This window comes from Mirounga angustirostris, unplaced genomic scaffold (assembly GCF_029215605.1).
Source record: "Mirounga angustirostris isolate CCGP_5_RB_7025 unplaced genomic scaffold, mMirAng1.0.hap1 SCAF_4, whole genome shotgun sequence".
NCBI classification, from domain to species: domain Eukaryota; kingdom Metazoa; phylum Chordata; class Mammalia; order Carnivora; family Phocidae; genus Mirounga; species Mirounga angustirostris.
The window spans coordinates 94,868,552-94,887,967 of NW_026991712.1; the positions used below are offsets into that span (position 1 = coordinate 94,868,552).

The 19,416-nt window shown below is 45.6% G+C and overlaps 1 long non-coding RNA gene across 1 annotated transcript; it reads left to right on the forward strand.

Annotated features, from left to right (window-relative positions):
- The first annotated feature begins 11,597 nt into the window (after nt 1-11,597).
- On the forward strand, nt 11,598-18,860 carry LOC135363995 (uncharacterized). The gene is made up of 4 exons (XR_010410425.1): nt 11,598-12,473; nt 14,538-14,656; nt 17,696-17,814; nt 18,162-18,860. It is a non-coding gene; the product is annotated as an uncharacterized LOC135363995 (long non-coding RNA).
- The last annotated feature ends 556 nt before the right edge of the window (nt 18,861-19,416 follow it).

Consider the following 19,416-nt stretch of genomic DNA (forward strand, 5'->3'; position numbering starts at 1 on the left):
TTCCTTCCTTCCTTCCTTCCTTCCTTCCTTCCTTCCTTCCTTCCTTCCTCTCTTTCTCTTTCTCTTTCTCTTTCTCTTTCTCTTTCTCTTTCTCTTTCTCTTTCTTTCAGATTCCACATATAAGTGATATCTTACAGTATTTGCCTTTCTCCGTCTGTCTTACTTCACTTAGCATAAATGCCCTCAAGGTCCATCCAGGTTGTCACAAATAGCAAGATTTCATTCTTTTTTATGGCCGAATAATATTCCACTTTATATGTACACCACATTTTCCTTATGTATTCATCCACTGATGGATGCTTAGGTTGTTTTCCATGTCTTGGCTATTGTAACTAATGCTGCAGTGAACACGGGGGTGCACATATCTTTCTGAGTTAGTGTTTTTGTTTTCTTTAGATACATACCCAGGAGTGGGATTGCTGGATCATATGGTAATTGTGTTTTTAGTTTTCTGAAGAACCTCCATAACATCTTCCATAGTGACTGCACCAATCCCACCAACAGTGCACGAGGGTTCCTTTTTCTCCACATCCTCGCTAACACTTGTTGTTTCTTGCGTTTTTGATTTTAGCCATTCTGACAGGTGTGAGGTGATAGCTCATTGTGGTTTTAATTTGCATTTCCCTGATGGTGAGTGCTGTTGAGCATCCTAAAATGATTTCTTTTCAAATAAAGCACATATTATAATATCTAGGGGTTAAGGGGAAGCATCGTCTGGTTTTGTGTGTGGATGGGAGTTCTGCAACGTGTGCCCTTTAGACTCAACCTGGCTCAGTCAGCCTCCCGCAGCTAGTTCACCCAGGCCCTCTTGGATGAGGGTGGCACTCAGGGTTCCTTTTGGGGTGGGCCTGGGAGAGGAGGAGACAGGCAGCTTCTGTGGGCTTCCTGGACTTGGAGTGAGAAGCAAGTCTGAAGGTTCCTGGCTATGTAGCCTCAGACCTGGGTAACCTCACGAGTCGGAGACTTCTCACATGTGAGAAACACAGTGGGCTCAGTCTCAGCATCTTCCCTAGTTCATAGGAAGTGCCTGAGGACACAGAGGGAGAAACTATGTGGAAATTCTTTGAGAAACTAGAAATTAAAAGTTTAGCACCGTGTAAGCTCAGTGGTGGCCTTTCAACCCTGCTGGCTTCCTGGGCTGCCCGGGTCAGGCTGTGAGTCAGGACTCTGATGTGTGCAGAACCCGAGGGCGGCATGAGCCTGCAGACCACTGACTCTGGAGAGCTGGGAGGGTTTTGGCCTTGCCTTTGACAAGCTTCCTGGAGGATGTGGAACACACCTGGGGGCTAAGGAGTCTGCCCCACAGAGGAAGACACCCTTTGCCAGGGGAGGCCAATAGTGTGAGGCTAGAGGTTGTTGGAGCAAGTCGCCCCTGCTGCCTCAGGATAGTAGGGCCCCAGGGCTGAAGGCAGGGACTGACTGCCCCTTTGTTGTGGGCAGCTCAGGAAAAATGGCAGCCAGGCAAATCCCCATTTGGCCAGGCTCCCCGTCTGTGATCAGCTGATCCTGACTCACCCTGGCGGGGACACTTGGTGCCCAGCCCACCTGATGGCCTGAGGGCACCAGAACTTTCCCCTCAGGAGCCCCTGGGAGCCTTGCCTAAGACTTCAGAGCCTGAGGACTGGCTGCAGGTCTGACACTGGCCCAGCCACTGGCCCCTCAGGCTCCAATCCTCCTCCTCCTCGACGTCCACCTCCCTCCTGACTTTTCAAGAGTGACACATGCTAAGTACATGTGCAAGGTCGAGTCTGAGGACCAAAAGAACCAAAGCGACTTGGACACAGAGCCCTTAGGAAGCTGGGAGGGAAGACGCCTGAGGGGACACCATGAACGGTGTAAGGACAGCACACAAGAGCCACGGTACTTGTCAGAAAAAAATAAACGAGCCAAGCGTTTGGAAAGCCACTTGATTTCAGTCTTTGAACCCCACTCACATGTTCCAGCAAAATGCAAATAGCATTGGTTCTTGGAATATGTGAGCTTCCCTCTACCTGGAGTCTACTGTTCGGTGAGGCTTCCTGGAAACGCCAGAGTTTTTCCTTCAGTGAAAAGACAATTTTTGTAATTAATCTTATCATCACAATGGGCTCATTTACTGTATTTCAAAGTTCTCAGGGTGGCATCTGGGGAGAAAAAAGACAAAGGAAGCTGGGAGCTGCTCCACCGTAAGTGAGGATCGAATCCCCCCAGCCCGGGGAGGTGTGAGGTTGAGGTCACGAAGTGAAGCAGCAGAGATGTGGGGAAGGTTCTTGAACACGGTTGCCTGGGCTCCTGCTGCACAGGGACACCGTGGCGTGGCCCTGACCGCTCGATATTTAGCTCTTACGAGTAGTCATCAGACCAAACCACCCGCTTTCAGGCTTGCAGAATCTGGCTCCTGAGAAGGGCTTTGCTGGCTGTGCGGAGTGAGGGAGGAGCCCGAGCTCAGGGCTGACTTTGGGAGAAGCTCGGTGCTCGGAGTTGACTCATAGATGGAGACACTCAGCCTCAGTTTACCCCAACACCACACGCCGCACTTTCTCCTCCGTGGTGGGCCCTGGCTCTCCCAACAGTCGCCGTCCAGGAAAGGTAGAGCTGTGTGGGCCCTCCTCAGAGACCGCACGGCCAGGGAACCTCCTCAGGATCGGGTTCAGGAACGGTCTGGGTTGGTGTGGTGTCCGTGGCCACACAGGTGGTGACCGGATGGGGACCAGAACCTCCGTCCGCAGACCCAAGTCTGAAGAGCTCGCCAGCCCACGGCCTCCTTTCTACACCTGCTGTGGCCCAGCCGCTGTGGGCAGAGGGCCTGGTACCCCAGCCACGCCCATCCGTGTGTGACTGTGCAGGAGGCAGGCGATGCCAAAAAAAAGGAAGTGCTGATACCGGGCTGGTAAGCATCAGCAGGGCGGTAAGCAAAGAATTCGGGGAGGTGAGGAGGCCCGCGTGTAGGTGTGGTTGCTAGCTGAGCGTAACTTCCCGGCAGTAACGATGACCTCTGCAGACCTGTTGGTTCATCTTTATTTATTTATTTATTTTTTAAATGATGTTATTTATTTATTTGAGAGAGAGCGCGTGTGGGGGGGAGAGAGGCAGAGGGAGAGGGAGAGAGAAACCTCAGCAGACCCCACGCTGAGCGCAGAGCCTGACGCAGGGCCCAATCTCAAGGCCCTGAGATCACGACCTGAGCGGAAACCAAGGGTCAGGTGCTTAACCGACTGAGTCACCCAGGTGCTCAACCGACTGAGTCACCCAGGTGCTCCGGTTCATCTTTAAAGAGGGAAACGAAAGGTTTTTGTGAAGTCTAACTGAAAGGTTTTTGAAGATCACTTCAAAAGCTTAGAAGAGTATGCAAATACAAGCTAATATTGGTTAAAATTCTGCATGTATCTGAGAGGTAATAGTTTAGGCCCCCCAAAGGTAATCCCTTATCAGGAAAAGCCCAGATCAGGGGCCATTACAAATACAGCATTATTGGGCGCCTGGGTGGCTCAGATGGTTAAGCGTCTGCCTTCGGCTCAGGTCATGATCTCAGGGTCCTGGGATCGAGTCCCGCATCGGGCTCCCTGCTCTGCAGGGAGCCTGCTTCTCCCTCTGCCTCTCTCTCTCTGTCTCTGTCTCTCATGAATAAATAAATAAAATCTTAAAAAAAACAAAAAACAAATACAGCATTATTATTTTATTATTGTTATTATTATTATTATTTTCTGGGAGGGGCTGCCACGAGGGGTGTAAAATACTTTCAGTCTAAATCCTTGGGCCGCATATTCAGATAAACGCATGATCTTGAAGCAAGTTATCTACTGTGGCCTCTGTATCTGCAGGACAACCCAGGGCTGCAATCCCTGAGGACGGCCTCCGCGTCCGTCTTCTGAGGAGCGCTGGCGCCCTCTCGTGGACACTGCCGGGCAGGACACCGCGGCGGGGCAGAGGCGCGATGGCTGGGACAGGCCGCTAGGGGCGCTGCAGATGGGCCGGACTGGTGGAGCTGAGATGGGCTCCCAGACATTTGGACAGAGAGACGGTTAGGTTTCCTTCCGCCAGAGCTTTTATAAATACAGGAAAATCTTATTGCTTCAGTCCTAATAATTTTTTCTTCAGATAAGTTTGGTATTTTTATTTATAGAATCAAGCCAATACACAGTAAAATTGGGTAATAAATAATTTGAAACGTGCAATAATTCCTAATTATCAAGGCAGAAGCTTCTCTGTTCCACGAGTAGCAAAAGCATTTGCTAAACAAATTAAGTCTATTTGCTAAACAAATTAAGTCTATTTTAATTTATTTAATTATTTTAATTTATTTATATTTATATATTAATTTATTTAATTATTTAATTTGCTAAACAAATTAAGTCTATTGTTCCTTCACACTCAGGCGGCCAGGTCAGTTCTTAAAGTCCCTGAATGCCTTGAGAGGAATTTGGAAGCAGCAGGTGGAGTGGGAAGGAAGGTCATGAAGGGTCAGGAAGTCCCACCTTCTCATGGGGCTCTTTCCTCCCAACCAATGTCCAGGGGTGGCTCTGGGCACCGTCAGGAGGTGGGCCCCACAAGGTGGATCTGGCTGCGAGTCCCTCCTGCAGGACATGATTTCTTTTTTTTTTTTTTTTTTAAGATTTTATTTATTTATTTGAGACAGAGAGAATGAGAGACAGAGAGCATGAGAGGGAGGAGGATCAGGGGAGAAGCAGACTCCCTGCTGAGCAGGGAGCCCCATGCGGGACTCGATCCCGGGACCCCAGGATCATGACCCGAGCCGAAGGCAGTCGCCCAACCAACTGAGCCACCCAGGCGCCCCCAGGACATGATTTCTGAGGGGCAGCCCGAGTGGCGGTCCCTCTGCAGGCTGGACCCACTGTGTGCAGCCCAGGGATGGGGTGTGGGTCTCTTTGGGGGCAAGCCTGGCCCATCTCTGTCTGACGCACCGAGGCTCCTGGCACTCAGAGAGACTTTCTCTTGATCTGCTCACTTGGCCCCGGAAAGAACCGGGGCGCCCTTCTTACACAACTTTGCTGGGGGTGCGGGGTGGGGTGGCGTCCCAATCCAGGAGTCTGATCCTGTACAAGGGTCTCACCCAATCAGCTGCCATGTGCCTCCAGCCCCTTCCCCAGGTCCCTCCCTCATCCTTGCACCCAGACCTCCCACAGAGAGCTCAGTTTTTCTGGCACAACAGGCCTTGGCCCAGAAAACAGGAGCTCCAATCTATGGCATTCAAAATTGGTCCTCTTTAAATTGGGCAAAGGGGGTGCTGGATCATTCCTTCCAGCTGCTAGATGAGCTAAATCCTAAGGCATGCAGGAAAAGAAATGAAAAGAAGGCAGTTGATTTCCAAACTAAACCAATTTGAAATTCATATTAAGCTACACTATTAATCACAAAATGGCTCTCATTTACTGAGTGTCTACTGTACACCAGGCATTTTTTTTTAAGTTTATTTATTTGAGAGAGAGAGCACTAGTAGGGGGGAGGGGCAGAGGGAGAAGCAGCTTGATCCCAGGGTCCTGGGATCATGACCTGAGCTGAAGGCAGACACTTAACTGACTGAGCCACCCAGGCGCCCCTCACCAGGCATTTTAAATTCAATATTTCTAATCCTTACAACAGCCCAGCAAGTTAAGTCTTATTTTCATGAGAAAACCGGGGATCAGAGAGGTTAAGTGACTTGCCGAAAGCCACACAGCTCTAGGGAGCAATTGAGATAAGCAGGTTATGTTGTGGCAATAAGCAACCCCCACATTCCAGAGGCGTTTGTGAAGCCAGTAAGTGTTTAATCCCTACAAACATGCCAAGTTCATCAGTCTCCCCTACATCATCTTGAATCTGAGTCCTAGACTGATAGGCTGCCAGCCTCGAGGCACTGCTGGGTGCTGGGTCAGAGGACAGAGAGCTCTACAGCTCTGGGTGGGGTAAGAGCGGCTTGGGGTTCCCTGCCCCAACAAGTGAGTCAGCCGGCCAACCGCAAGGGGTCCAGAGGTGCCCCTGTGCACCTGCTCAGGAGTCAGATGCAGGAGATGAGGGGAATCCGCACTAAAGACAGGGGTTTGGTGTGTTGGTACCCCCCCTCCCAGTTTCTGGGTCTCATTCGCTTTCCCCTTTGTCTTCCCTCCTTCCTTCCTCAGTGTGTCTCTGCTTCAGAGTCATAAAACTGCTCCCAGTATCCTCATGGATTAGCCAAGAAATAAGTGCATGTTCTTGTGTATTCGATTCACTCTAAATATTACAAGTGAAACCGACCATGGTTGAAAGCACATTTGATGGCATTTGTCACTGACTGAAAGTTAACTGAAGAGTAAGTCTGCTTGACCAATTTACACAATTTGATTAGAAAAAAAACGGTCGCGGGGCGCCTGGGTGGCTCAGATGGTTGAGCGTCTGCCTTCGGCTCAGGTCATGATCCTGGGGTCCTGGGATGGAGCCCCGCATCGGGCTCCCTGCTCAGAGGGGAGTCTGCTTCTCCCTCTGCCTCTGCCTCTCTCTCTCTGTGACTCTCATGAATAAATAAATAAAACATTTAAAAAAAAAAAAGAAAAAAGAAAAAAATGGTCACAAGAGAAAATTCACGGTTGCAGATGCTATAATTGGAAGAATATATGCATCAGAAGCTGGTGATGAATCAACTTTATGATGTAAAATTTAAGTGGAAAGGAATCGTTGCCAACAAAAATAATTTCAGGAGTATAAAAATGAAAAATGGGAAACATTGGTAACTGTTTAACTGCGCAATAGGGAACACGCATTAAGAAATTAAATTGGATCAAAGGAGTTTGCTCTGAAAAATGCTTGCTCAGTGAAAATCCATCCAAGTTTCCATCTTCTGTGACTCCCCCACATCCATGTCAATGACCCTTACTGGCTTACAGCCCCCAGTGGCTTCTGTGGATGTCGCCGACCCACTTTGTGCCTTATTTACACGTATAACAACTCTGGTTCCAAATATTGACCTGGGAACGCCAGCTCTCTGTACACAATCTCTTAATTTTCCACTTGTTCCATTCTCTATCACTTCCCTTTTATAGATCACTTTCTTTCTCTCCCTTCAATGTTTGTGTCCCCATGGCTTCCATCTCCAGCTTCCTTCTCCTTCCACATGCTCTCCCTGGGCGACTTCCAACCGTCTCGGATATTTCATGCTGATGGCTACAAGATTGATATCCTTAGCTGTAACAGTCATGCTTCTTAGCGTCTGTTAACAACAACGACAAGAAGACTGATCACCTTAAGCAGGAAGAGGAATTTACTGGAAAGATACTACGTTTCTCAAGAACTGACCAGAAAGAAGGCTGAAGAAGGCTTAGGCCTGAGCAAGGAGAGCAGAGACGGCAGAACCCCCGCCAGGGTCACACAGGGTGTGAGCAGGTCACACAGGGTCACACAGGGTGTGAGCTGGTCACAGCTGCTGCCACCGCGTGCCCTGGACCCAGGCGACACCACAGAGTTGCCTGAGGGAACCTAACTGCCCGGCTTCTCGGTGTCACTTGCCCAAGACTTCGGCTCCCCTTGGGCCACCTGCCCATGCCCTGGTTGCCAGGGTGAGGGGAGAGCAAGTGTCTGGTCTTGGTGGGGGGAGGGCCCCTCTCACCACAGTTTACCCAGTGGCCGATTCTGTAAACACAGGAAGTGGGTTCAGGGCCATGGAGCCCACAGAGCCTAAAATATTTACCAGATGGCCTTTTATGTAAAGGGAGTGCCAGCCCCTGACTGAGAGGTTGAATGGTCACAGACTTGAAGGTCGACCGGTCCCAAGATGTTTCAGGCCAGGCTTGTGTTATCTTTGGTGTTCTATTTGCTTCTGGGGTTCCAGGTGCGAGTACCAACGGCCAACTCTGTGGTCTAGATATAGATTTTAAACCTGAAGTCTCTGGCCATTTGCTTACTGACCTTTGTGCTGAATTCACTCCCCATCCCACACCAATTTGAGGGTACTTATCTTGAGGCCATCGAAACTACTGGCTTCTGGGGGAGTCAAAGCCCTTACCCACTCTGGGCCACTGGAGTGGTTCACTTGTCTTGGAGAGAGATCTTAAGGCGAAATGCTTGACAAAGATTAGGGCTGCACCACAGACTTACTTCCTGCAGCAAGGCTATCTCCTAATTTATAAATGCTTCAGTTCAGTGACCAGAATCGGTCACTTAGATTTTTCACCCACAAAAGCTCCACATTCTTGGGCCCTGATGCAGCGTGGGTGGCAGGCAGGGAAAGCAGAATCTTCTACAGAGCTTTCCTCCCTCCCTCCCCCACCCACCACAGACTGATGAGGTTTCCCTGAGGTTATTCTAGAAGAGGCCAAAAGGACCCCAAATAGGCCAATATTTTGACTTCTTCCTCAGTGATTTCCTTCAGAGCCACAGGCTGGGTTCATACCTCCCAGCATGTTGTGGGCGATAGCGTAACCAAATGTTTTGGCATGGCATAACACGCAGTGATTTAGATTTTGAGGGGTATAAGGGAGACCCCAAATAACAATGACTTTGATAGAAGTGACCCATCTCTCATGTCATGGCAGCTCTGCTTTAAGAGGTTGCCCAGGGACCCAAACCCTTTCTATTTGGTCGCTCCCTTTGAAGATGAATGTCCCCCTGCCCATATTCCGTGCAGTGGGATGGAGGCAGTAAACATGACATCATCCCTGCCCCCTTTAAAGACATGCCCGGGAAATGGCCTACCTCCCTACGTCTCCATATGTCACCGGGCAAAAGCTAGTCATATAACCACATATGGCTGAGAAGAGGCTGGAGATACCATCTTTACTAGAGAGAATAAAGAGATTCCATGTTGGTGGCCAACTCTTATCTCTACCCCAGACTCCATAATCAATTAGTCCCCACCAAATCAGGTCAGACCATTTTGATTGTGACTCTGGCCCTGCAGTCTATTATAACCACCAGGATCACCTTGCAGTCAAATGCCTGAAATCAGCTCTTTCATTCTGATGTCTTTCCTTTTCCATGAAAATCAAGGATCCCACTTCAGTTGCATCCAATTGCATCATTGGTTTATAGAAATCAGTCATGAAATTGCTTTTCAGAGATGCTGGTGCTCCCCCACCAGCACATTTTTGTCTTCTGGGCCCTCTTGAGGATAGAACTAACAGATGTATGGGCAGGTCACATGTGATAAATCCTCTACAGCATTTTCTATCTCTACATGTTGGATTCTTTCCTCCATGATTCCCTAGAATTTCGTTTCTCATGAGTCACTGTTAAGTCCCAGTTTCAAATTAAAAACCTACACGACCATTAGGGCCACTTGCAGTGGCTGGAGATAGCACACTGACTCCTAATTTCTGGGGAGGGTCCTCCTGATTTAATAGTGATGTAAAATTATGTAGGCTTGGCAAACATTATGATGGGCAAGCCGCCCCCAGGCCCCCCACCCCCAAGGAATGAAGGACTCATTTCCTCAGCTGCTGGGGATGTTGCTGACACTGGGGGCTCAGGTGAAGAAAACTGCATTTTCCAAGGTCATGCCTCTTTCCTGGAGCAGCCACATTCAGTGGCTGGTCAAAGTTGGGCTATAAAGGCCTGGACCTTTGGCCCCAACTTGGACAACTCTGAATGGCCATCTGAGCTCACTGTGGGATCGGCCGAAGCCTTGGCTGCTGGTGCACATGGCTCACTATGCCCAATTTCCCTCTGCCCAATTTTGCTTCTGTTGCTTCTATTCCATAGGCATGGTCCCAAGAGCACTTCCTAATAAAGATTCAGCATGCTCGTCTCCATCTCTGCGTCTGCTTCTCTGAAATTCTTCTGATGAAGATTTAACTTTGCAAGTAATTATGCCCCCTGCTTCCAGGTTGAGCTGGGATCTGACTGTAGTTATAGAACATGCACTTAGAAGCAATGAGCAATGAAGTGGGGGAAGGAGGCATGAGTAGAACTGGTTTCCTTCTGCAAGGAAATGTGTGAAGAGAGTTGCAGCATCTTCAGACTAGGTATCAGACAAGGGAGGGGAATGTGTTCCAGCTGGCAAGGAAGACCTAGTGTGGGTTCAATGTTCAGTGTTATCGTGAGTCCTTCAGATCTTCCCAAGTGTCTTTATTACAATTTGGGGGGTTACAAGTCTTTCCTGAAAATGCCTTAACCTTCACATAACATACCCAGGAAATTTGTCAATTCAATAGATGTTGAAATATGGCAGTGCAACTCTGTGCTTGCTTTTCAGCTATTTTAGCCTGCAAATGATAAGATACTGCTTTAACACATTATTAGAAAGTCTTTGGGTTGAAAGTTTAGAGATTTAGGCTTGTCATTTTCTTTTTCAAAAAGGCCCAGTGCTCTTAGGAAAAGCCATACCTAACAATGGTCCTTATGACTCACGCTTTTCATTTTGTTTTATGCAAGTAGCAATATGGTCTTCAGAGTTTTGCTTTAATGAGTTCATCGTTCCAGGTGACGGTCAGTGATAATTTTAGCAGTTTGCCACTGAGGGCCAGGGGCTGCCAGCCTCCCTTCCTAAACATTAACTGGAGTTTACTCTTCCCTCCCCTGACAGGCCAGAGAAACAACTCTCCCTGTACCCCTATCCTGTTGTTGATTTCTTACTAGTTGGGGTTCTTGACTGTAAACAACAGAAACTAACACTGGTTGACTTAATTAGAAATAGAATTAATTTAGGAAGGATATTGGGGAGCTCACGGAGTCTGCAGGAGAGCTAAAGAACCAAGTTTAGAGAATGAGCAGGAGTCAAGTTAGGGTGGAGTGGAGGGGACCATGGCCACCAACACAGGATGCTGCATGTTACTACTGGAACCATCTGAATGAATTTTCAACTATCTCCTGCTATTTGTTTCATTAATGAAATAATGTTGAGTAAAAGTAGTTGATTGGTTGCATTTGGGTCATGTGTCCCATGACCCCAGTGTCACGAAGAGTAAGTATCTGGCCCCTTGGACTTTTGAAGGATCAGTGGGGTATTGCTTCCCACTAAACTCATGCAATGGCAGATTCTATTCTCCAACATAGAAAGTGGGTTCAGATGTTGGGCAGCAAAAACAAAACTAAACCACAAAACCCAGTTCATTACATGAGCCCTCCCTCTTCTCTCTTTGGACACCCCACAGGCTGCTCAGGGTCCCCATATCTAAATGAAAGTCACCATCCTCACAGCTACACATACTCATCCTGCATCCCCCAGCTCAGTTGGTAACATTCTCTCCATCTGTTCAGTTATCTAAGCTAGAAACCCATGAGGCTCCCTTGGTTCTCTCTTATCCCCACATCCAATCAATTACCCTATCATTTAGATCCTGCCTCTTAGGGATTTCATGAATTCATCTCTTCCTTGTCTTTACTGCCACTACCCTATTTCAAGACTTAATTTTCTCCTCATTGAATTATTTCAATAGCTTCTTTTAAAAAAAATTTTTTTTTAATTTATTTGTCAGAGAGAGAGAGAGAGCGTGAGAGAGTGAGCTAGCATGAGCAGGGGGAGCGGCTGGCAGAAGAAGAAGCAGGCTCCCCGCTGAGCAGGGAGCCTGACTCGGTCTTGATCCCAGGACCCTGGGATCATGACCCAAGCTGAAGGCATACGCTTAACTGACTGAGCCACCCAGGTGTCCCTTTAATAGCTTCTTAACTGGTATATCAATTAGCTATTGAAGCAATAATTCTTGTAGCAAACTACCCCCAAACCCAGTGGCTTGTCGCAATAAGTATTTATTTCTCATTCACGTGCCTGTAAGTTGGCTGCAGTTCAGTGATCTAGAATGGGCTTGGCTGGACTTGCCTTAGCTGCAGGTTGGGTTTAGGTCTATTTCATTCGTCTGTCATCCCTCTGGCAACTGTTGGCTACCAGAAAAATGCAGGGGCATGTTTTTCTCATGGTGGAAGGTGGGAACACAAGTGTGGTAGCTCAACCATGCCAGCATATATCAGATCTTTACTCGTGCCATGTCTACTAACATCCATTGGCCAAATCAAGTCCAAGGTCAAAAAGTGTACTGCGTCCACAATGAAAGGCATGGATGCATAATGCTACCCAAGTGGAATGAAGAATTGGGACCAAGAATTCAATCTATTACAAATGGATTCTCTGCCTCCAGTCTTGTCCCCCACAGATTAATCTTTCAAACTGCTTCCAGAGGAATCTATCCAGATGGCAATCTGACTTTGTAATTTTCCTGTTTAAAACTGGTTTTTATAAGTACAAGGATATATTAATAGGTCCTTCATAATTTGGCCACTGGCTGCCTCATCAGTTTTACTTCTTGCCACCTCCACATCACCGTCCACTCCCTGACTCCATCTTTAAGATTTGATAATACGAAGCTGCCATGGTTTTCCTTTCATGCCTTCGCTCATACCATTTCTTCTTGCCTCTCTGCCTCTGTTCAACAGGTTAATGGACATCTTGCCATCAGCCGTTAGGGGAGGCATCACCCCTAGCCTTTGCTTCTGAGCCCCTGTTATGGACTGAATATTTATCTTACCCTAAAATTCATGTGTTGAAATCCAGCCCTCAATGTGGTGGTATTTGGAGGTGTGGCATTGGTAATCAGGTAATTACGTTATGATGGTGGAACCCTCACAGATGGAACTAGTGCTCTTAAAAGGCAACAAGGGGACCAGAGCTCTGGTCTGTGAAGACACAGCAAGAAGTTGGCAACCTATAGGTTGGAAGAGGGCCCTCACCAGGACCCAAACATGCTGGTACCCTGATCTCGGACTTCCAGCCTCCAGAACTGTGAGAAATAAATGTTTATTGTTTAAGCCACCCAGCCTAGGGTAATTTGTTATAGCAGCCTGAGCTAAGACAGTCCCACAATGTCACCCCAAGACATATTTGTTGGTTTACTTGACATTTTTTCCCCCATCATGCCATTAGCCCTTTGGTTTTGGTCTTCCTGCTTGGGATGGTATCTGGCTCATAGAAGGTGTTCAGTAAATGTTGATCTGAGCTGAACTGCTTCACATTTACTCACTTCTTATCCCCCAGACTGCCTGTGCTATTATTATTATATTTCTGAGGCCACTAGACCTATTTAGGAAGTAATGAAGAATTGTGACTTCTTCAGTGAGGAAGGATGAGAAGAGCCCTAGAATGGCTGGAGAATAGCTGATTGGATAAATTAGGGTGTGTTGAATGGAAGTATGATAATGAATTTTGATTTGGGAAGGTGGGTTTCAGCTAGTCAGAGCCTAGTAGAAATGACCATCTAGGAACCAGAGGTGGGAAATAGGTCAAGGCTGGAGATGTGTATTTGGCCTTGTCTCTTTGGAGGTAATAATGGAAGAAGCCTCTAGGGTTACCTAGAGAGAGAACAAAGCTCTGAAGAGAGGGCTTTGCCGACAAGAATTCTCTGCAGTGTGATGGGGGAGCGAAGTGAACCACCAACTGATCAGATGAACAAATAGGTTCCAAAGTGTTAGTAAGTCTTTTTTTTTTTTTTTAAAGATTTATTTATTTATTTGAGTGGGGGAGGGGCAGAGGGATTGGGAGAGAGAATCCTCCAGCAGACTCCCCACTGAGTAGGGACTCTGACCCGGGACCTTGAGATCATGAACTGAGCTGAAACCAAGAGTCAGATGCTTTACTGATTGAGCCACCCAGGAGCGTAAATTTTAATGTTACCTGTGCAGAGATGGCAGCTGAGCTGTAACACAAACCTTCTGAAGAAAATATCTCGCTCAAAGGAGTAACTGATGGTGGACAATCTGTTCCTGTGATAGGGTTTTTGTGGCCTTCTCAGATCCCATCACCTAAGTTGCTGCCAGCCATAAACATTCACAGAGGTTCTTAAAATAGTAGAATATGATGTTTGAAGCCCATGGATGTGGAAATGAGCTAGCTTTGATTTATTTTTAATGAGCTTAGAGATCTGGTATGGGCACTGGAGGCTTCTAAGAAGACTGAAAACAATCTAAGATGAGTAATAGGTTCCTCCAGCGACCGGACTATAGCAATTTACTGAAAAAATAAAACCCTAAAACTTTTTAATAGCATGAATGTTTAGGGGAAACCCTGTGAACCCTCAGTGCCAGGGTCTAAAGATCTGGATTGCCAGCTATTTCCCATAACAGGAATAGAAGACGTTCTGAAAAGTTCAAACGAAGAAAAATCACAGTTAACCTTGCACTTGATTTCCTCAGAGTGCCAGGCAATTCTCCCCTGAATCTATCCTAGACTGAAACGCTTGTTAAAGTTGCATTGATTGTGTTCACAGTTAGATGCTCTAGTCAAAAAGTTTGTCTGCCAACTCTGCTTTATTAACCATGAAATGATTTTCTTTTCATGCATTATTGAAAGCCCCAGGTTTAATAAAGTCAATGGCATAAAAATGTTAGAAATGGGTAGAGCTGCTTTTCATGATTCACGGGGAAACTTTCAGAGCCAAGCATGGGAGCAGGGAGACGCTGCATTGTTGCCCCAGGGATGAAGGTGGGGGACAGGCTGGCCTCGGTTACCCTTCTCCTTTCTGCATTGGAGGAAATAATCTTTTTGGTTCATGCCACTTCTCTAATTGGGTTCAGCTCGGCACAGAGATTGGAGAATAAGAGAGAGGTAAACATGTGAGGGAGAAATAAAAAAAAGCTGGAATTTAAATGGTGCTATTTTCCTTCAGTTTAAGAGAGAGGAACTTATCAGATGAAACAGACTTCAAGACAAAAAGTATTACCAGAGATAAAGGAGGGACATTTCATAATGACAAGAAGATCAACTTGCCAGGAAAACATAACAATTGTAAGTATCCATGTGCCTAAATAACAGAGCTTCAAAATACATGAAGTATAAGCCCCTCTTCCAACAACTGAGAGAAACACTAGACCCCCCACCCCACCCCCAAAATTCAGTAAAGATATAAATGATACAAATGAACTGCACGGTCAACCACCTTGGACTGACTGGTATTACAGAACACCACACCTTACAATTATTTTCAAATGTGCATTCTACATTCACCAAGATAGACTGTATGTGGGCCATAAAACAAGGCTCCATAAATGTCAAAGGATTGAAATAATATGTTCTCTGACCACCATGTAATCAAATCATATTAGAAATCAATAACAATATGGTATTTAGGAAAACTCATGATATTTGAAATTAAACCACGTCTTTCTAAATAATCTATGCATCACCGAAGAAATCAAGAATGAAGTTAGAAAATATTTAAACTGAAATAATGAAAATGCCACATAACCAAATTTGTGGGATGCAGCTAAAGCAGGGCTTAAAGGGAAATTTATAGCTTTCCATGATTACATTAAAAAAGAAAGGTCTTAAAAAAGCAATAGGTGTAGTTCTATCTTCATTAATTTATTTAATTTATTTATATTGAGCACTTAATTGTTGGGTGAACAGTACTGAGCAAAACAGACATGTTTCTTGCCCTCCTGGTGGCCACAGTCTACTGAGAGAGAAAGCTGATAAATAAGCAAGCACAGATAAATATAAAATTAAAATTATGATAAATGCTATGAAAGGAAAAGAACAGGGTACTATGGAGGAGGTAATCTAATTCACATCGGAACATAAAAGAAAGCCTCTGTGAGAAAGCAACATTTGAGCTCAGTGGGACTTGAGTTAAAAGCAGTTCCAGTTTTGAACAAGAGGGGATGTTCTAAGTAGAAGGGGCTATGTGTGGAATAGGTAGCTGGATATATGGGTCAGGGGCTCAGAGGAGAGACCATAAACCATCAGAATGATCAGGGTTCTGAACTGCAAGTGTAGCTAAGAATTATGTGAAATAGTAATCTATGTTCTGTGCATTTCCTTATCCTTCTGCCTTGGGTCCCCTGGGGGGTGGTTTCTCTTCTTCTAACCCACCCCAAGTATAAGCAAAGATTCAGAGATGCAACAAGGCTAAGGGCCAGATGGAAAAGTCTGATGAGTCCTTGCAGAGAGATGTTTTTGGCCTTGGAGACTAGTTACGACCTGGACTGGAGGAAGAGTGAGCAGGGGTGAAAAGTCAGCTTGAATGGGAGAAGTGGGGGTGGAGGGACCAAGTTAGAAGAAGAAAGCTCTTGTCTTATCTTACAAGGACCAGGGAGTGAAAACACAAAGCTATCTAGAGTGTAGGCCCTCCACTAATCCAGGGGACCACCCATGATCCATCATAGTAGATACTTGTTAAACCTGTGAACAGAAGTGGGGGACTTGGACAGAATGTAAGGCAGGAGCCTTCAAACTTTTTGGTCTTCAGACCCCTTTACACTTTTAAAAAGTATTGAGAATCCCTAAGAGCTTTTGTTTATTAATGATATCTATAGTAGGGTTGCCAGATAAAATACAGGTTGCCTAGTTAAATTTGAATTTCTGGTAAACACTTTTAGCATAACTATACATGTCCCATGCAATAGTTGTATTTTTAAAAAGATTTTTTTTATTTATTTGAGAGAGAGAGCAGAGCAAGAGAGAGAGAGCACGAGCGGGAGTGAGGGGCAGAGGGAGAGGGAAAAGCAGACTCCCCGCTGAGCAGGGAGCCCAACATGGGGCCCGACCCCAGGACCCTGAGATCATGACCTGAGTCAAAGGCAGACGCATAACTAACTGAGTCACTCAGGCGCCCCTGCAATATTTGTATTTTTATTTGCTAAATCTGGCAACCCAGATCTATAAATATTTACTGAATTAGAAATTGAAACGGAGAAATTTAAAAAAATATATTTATTTATTAATTAAAATTAACAATAATAAATCCATTATAGGTTAACATAAATAACATTTTTATTAGAAAAACATATTTCCTGGGGACACCTGGGTGGCTCAACAATATTAGAATTTGCTAAGGAGTAGTTTGTTAATGTTTAGTTGCAATATGAAACTGAGTCTATATCAATGAACTTTTCATACTCAGTTACATTAAAATCTATTGATCTATCTTGCTCTTCAAATAGATCTTTTACTCATGTGTGATTTTATAACATCAGGCATTGGTCATTTGGAATATACTGGCTTACTGAGTTATGTAGATTTTCCAAGTGTTGGCACATTTCATTTTAACAATATCAAAAAATCATACTTGTTAATATTACCACCAATTTCATTAGAAAAGTACTGGGAAGCTATCAAACTCAAGGTGAAGGAAAAAGTTTTCCAAAATTCTCATTTTTTTTCTTAAAGCTCAAATTTTGTCCTTGGCTACAAATATGGTAGTCACTGAAAGGACAGGTTCGCTTGTTCATTTTCAAAAGTTTGACTTCCAAATATCCAATTCTGAATAACTCTGGCTTGCCAATCAGTCCTTCTTTCAAGTGAAAATGGTGTTGCATGAAACAAGAGTGGCTAGTTCAGCTTGCAACTCAAATAACCACACATGAGCTTTGCCTACAGATAATCATCATGCCCTAGTATGCAGCAGAAGTGTTTTCTGGGTACTTCCAATCTTGACACACAGAATTTTCTAAAAATGTGTATTTAAGGGTCAACAACACTTTATGGAGCGTTGCAATGCTTGTGCTTACCAAGCTCTGTTAAGAATTGGGTATTTCATGGAGGATAAAACAAGAATAATAGGATAGAACACAGACATAAACTTAAAAGCACATACAAAGCAAAATAAAAAGAGGCACAAATTATTATAGTCCCACCTCCTCCCTGGCGCTTGTTCAATTCTCTAGCCTATGGAGTCTGGAGCCCCTTGGGCCTCTCTGCCTGGAACGCTCCCTACTGTACCACCCTTGCTCCCCTACCCTGGACCTGCCTAGCGCGTGCTCACCAGGTTTCAGCTTGCACACCAGGTCTTCCATGAAAACGCTCCTAACTCAAAATTCTGCCTAGGAATCTTCCTATGTGCTCCTGCGACATCTCAACTTCTCTTATTACTTCTGTGCTTGTTTACTGATCTTCCTGACAAATGGAGTCTTAAACATGGGACCTTGTTTATCTTCCTTACTCAGGTAGGTCTTTCCCACAGTTGCATCCCCAGCACCCAGAATGTATTAGATGCTCTATACATATTTATGGAATGAATAAGTGAATCAATGAGTGAGTGAATAAATCAGGAGCCTGTAGGTACTGACAAGCCACAGCTTACAGGGATAACCTGGGCTGTGTGGAGGGGTCAGCAAAGCCCATTGGAAGGTGAAGTTCTGTGCAAGCCTATGAAGGCAGAAGGCCCCAGACTGGCAGGGGCCAGGGATGCCAGATTAGACAGTTGATACCTTTTCAGTGGGACGTGGAAGGATTTGTATTGCCGGAGGGAGGTATCTATTCTGGGTAGTAACTGGTTTCCTGAGTATTGCAGGTGCTGCTGGGACAGCACGCTTCTTCCAAGCCTGGGCCGTCGTGTGTTGTGGTGAATGTCGGAGCAGAACCTCAGCTCTGTGCGGCAGTGGTCGGGGCTGGAGTGGAGTGCAGGTGCCCTACGAGGCGGGCCTAGCTCCACCAGCTACAGCACTGTGTGATGCGAGGGATGCGGCCAACCCTTGGACACGTGACAGGAGCACCATCTGTACTCTGGGCGCTTCGATTTCGCAGCTGCCACAGCCCACTCAGGCAGATCTGACACAGCTTAGCGGATAGCTTTTCCAGGAGGTTCATAAATTTCCAATCTGCTGTGCTACGTTTTCCCCTACAACTAACCACCAACCAAATGTTAGTTTGGATTCAAGACCTGAAGGGTAATCGGCAAACGCATGGGCTCATCCCAGAATTGGAAAGGACGCTGGGGCTCAGATGGCCCTCTGAATGGACTGTTCCTGGAAGAGACATAGACACACATACACATATACACATGTAATTGTCAAATCTTTGCTAGTGTGTCTGTCTTTACACACAGATGTATTCCCCAGACATGGCAAGTAAATTGAATTTTTGTTATTTTCAATCTAATATTTCGTTCAAAATTAATGCAATCTTCAATGTTACTTTAAGGAATTCTGCAACGACTATTCCTTTTGCCAAAGTAAAAATAAGACCCTCGATTTGTCTTTTATACAAATTGTATATAAAAGCACATAAGCTTATATTTGTATGTTTGTGTCTTCTGTTGAGGATCATATCTCTTTTTGAAAATGCAGAAAACATTGGCTCCAACTAGCTTTAAGGTTTCCATGCCTTTTTGAAAAGACAGGGGAAAAGGTTGAGTTCTACACACAAAGTAGCTGGCACTAAGATTTCATCTTTATTGTTATCCATACAACATTATCCACACAACAAAAGACAGAAATGCAAAATTATACAGCATGTGGGGATGAAGTGCATTTTATTTATTTTTTTTAAAGATTTTATTTATTTATTTGAGAGAGAGAATGAGATAGAGAGAGAGCGCATGAGACGGGGGAGGGTCAGAGGGAGAAGCAGACTCCCTGCCGAGCAGGGAGCCTGATGCGGGACTCGATCCTGGGACTCCAGGATCATGACCTGAGCCGAAGGCAGTCGCCTAACCAACTGAGCCACCCAGGCGCCCTGAAGTGCATTTTAAATACAGCTTTTTGATATCTTTGTACCCATGGAGGTTAAAAATATTTATTGGGGTGCCTGGCTGACTCAGTCAGAAG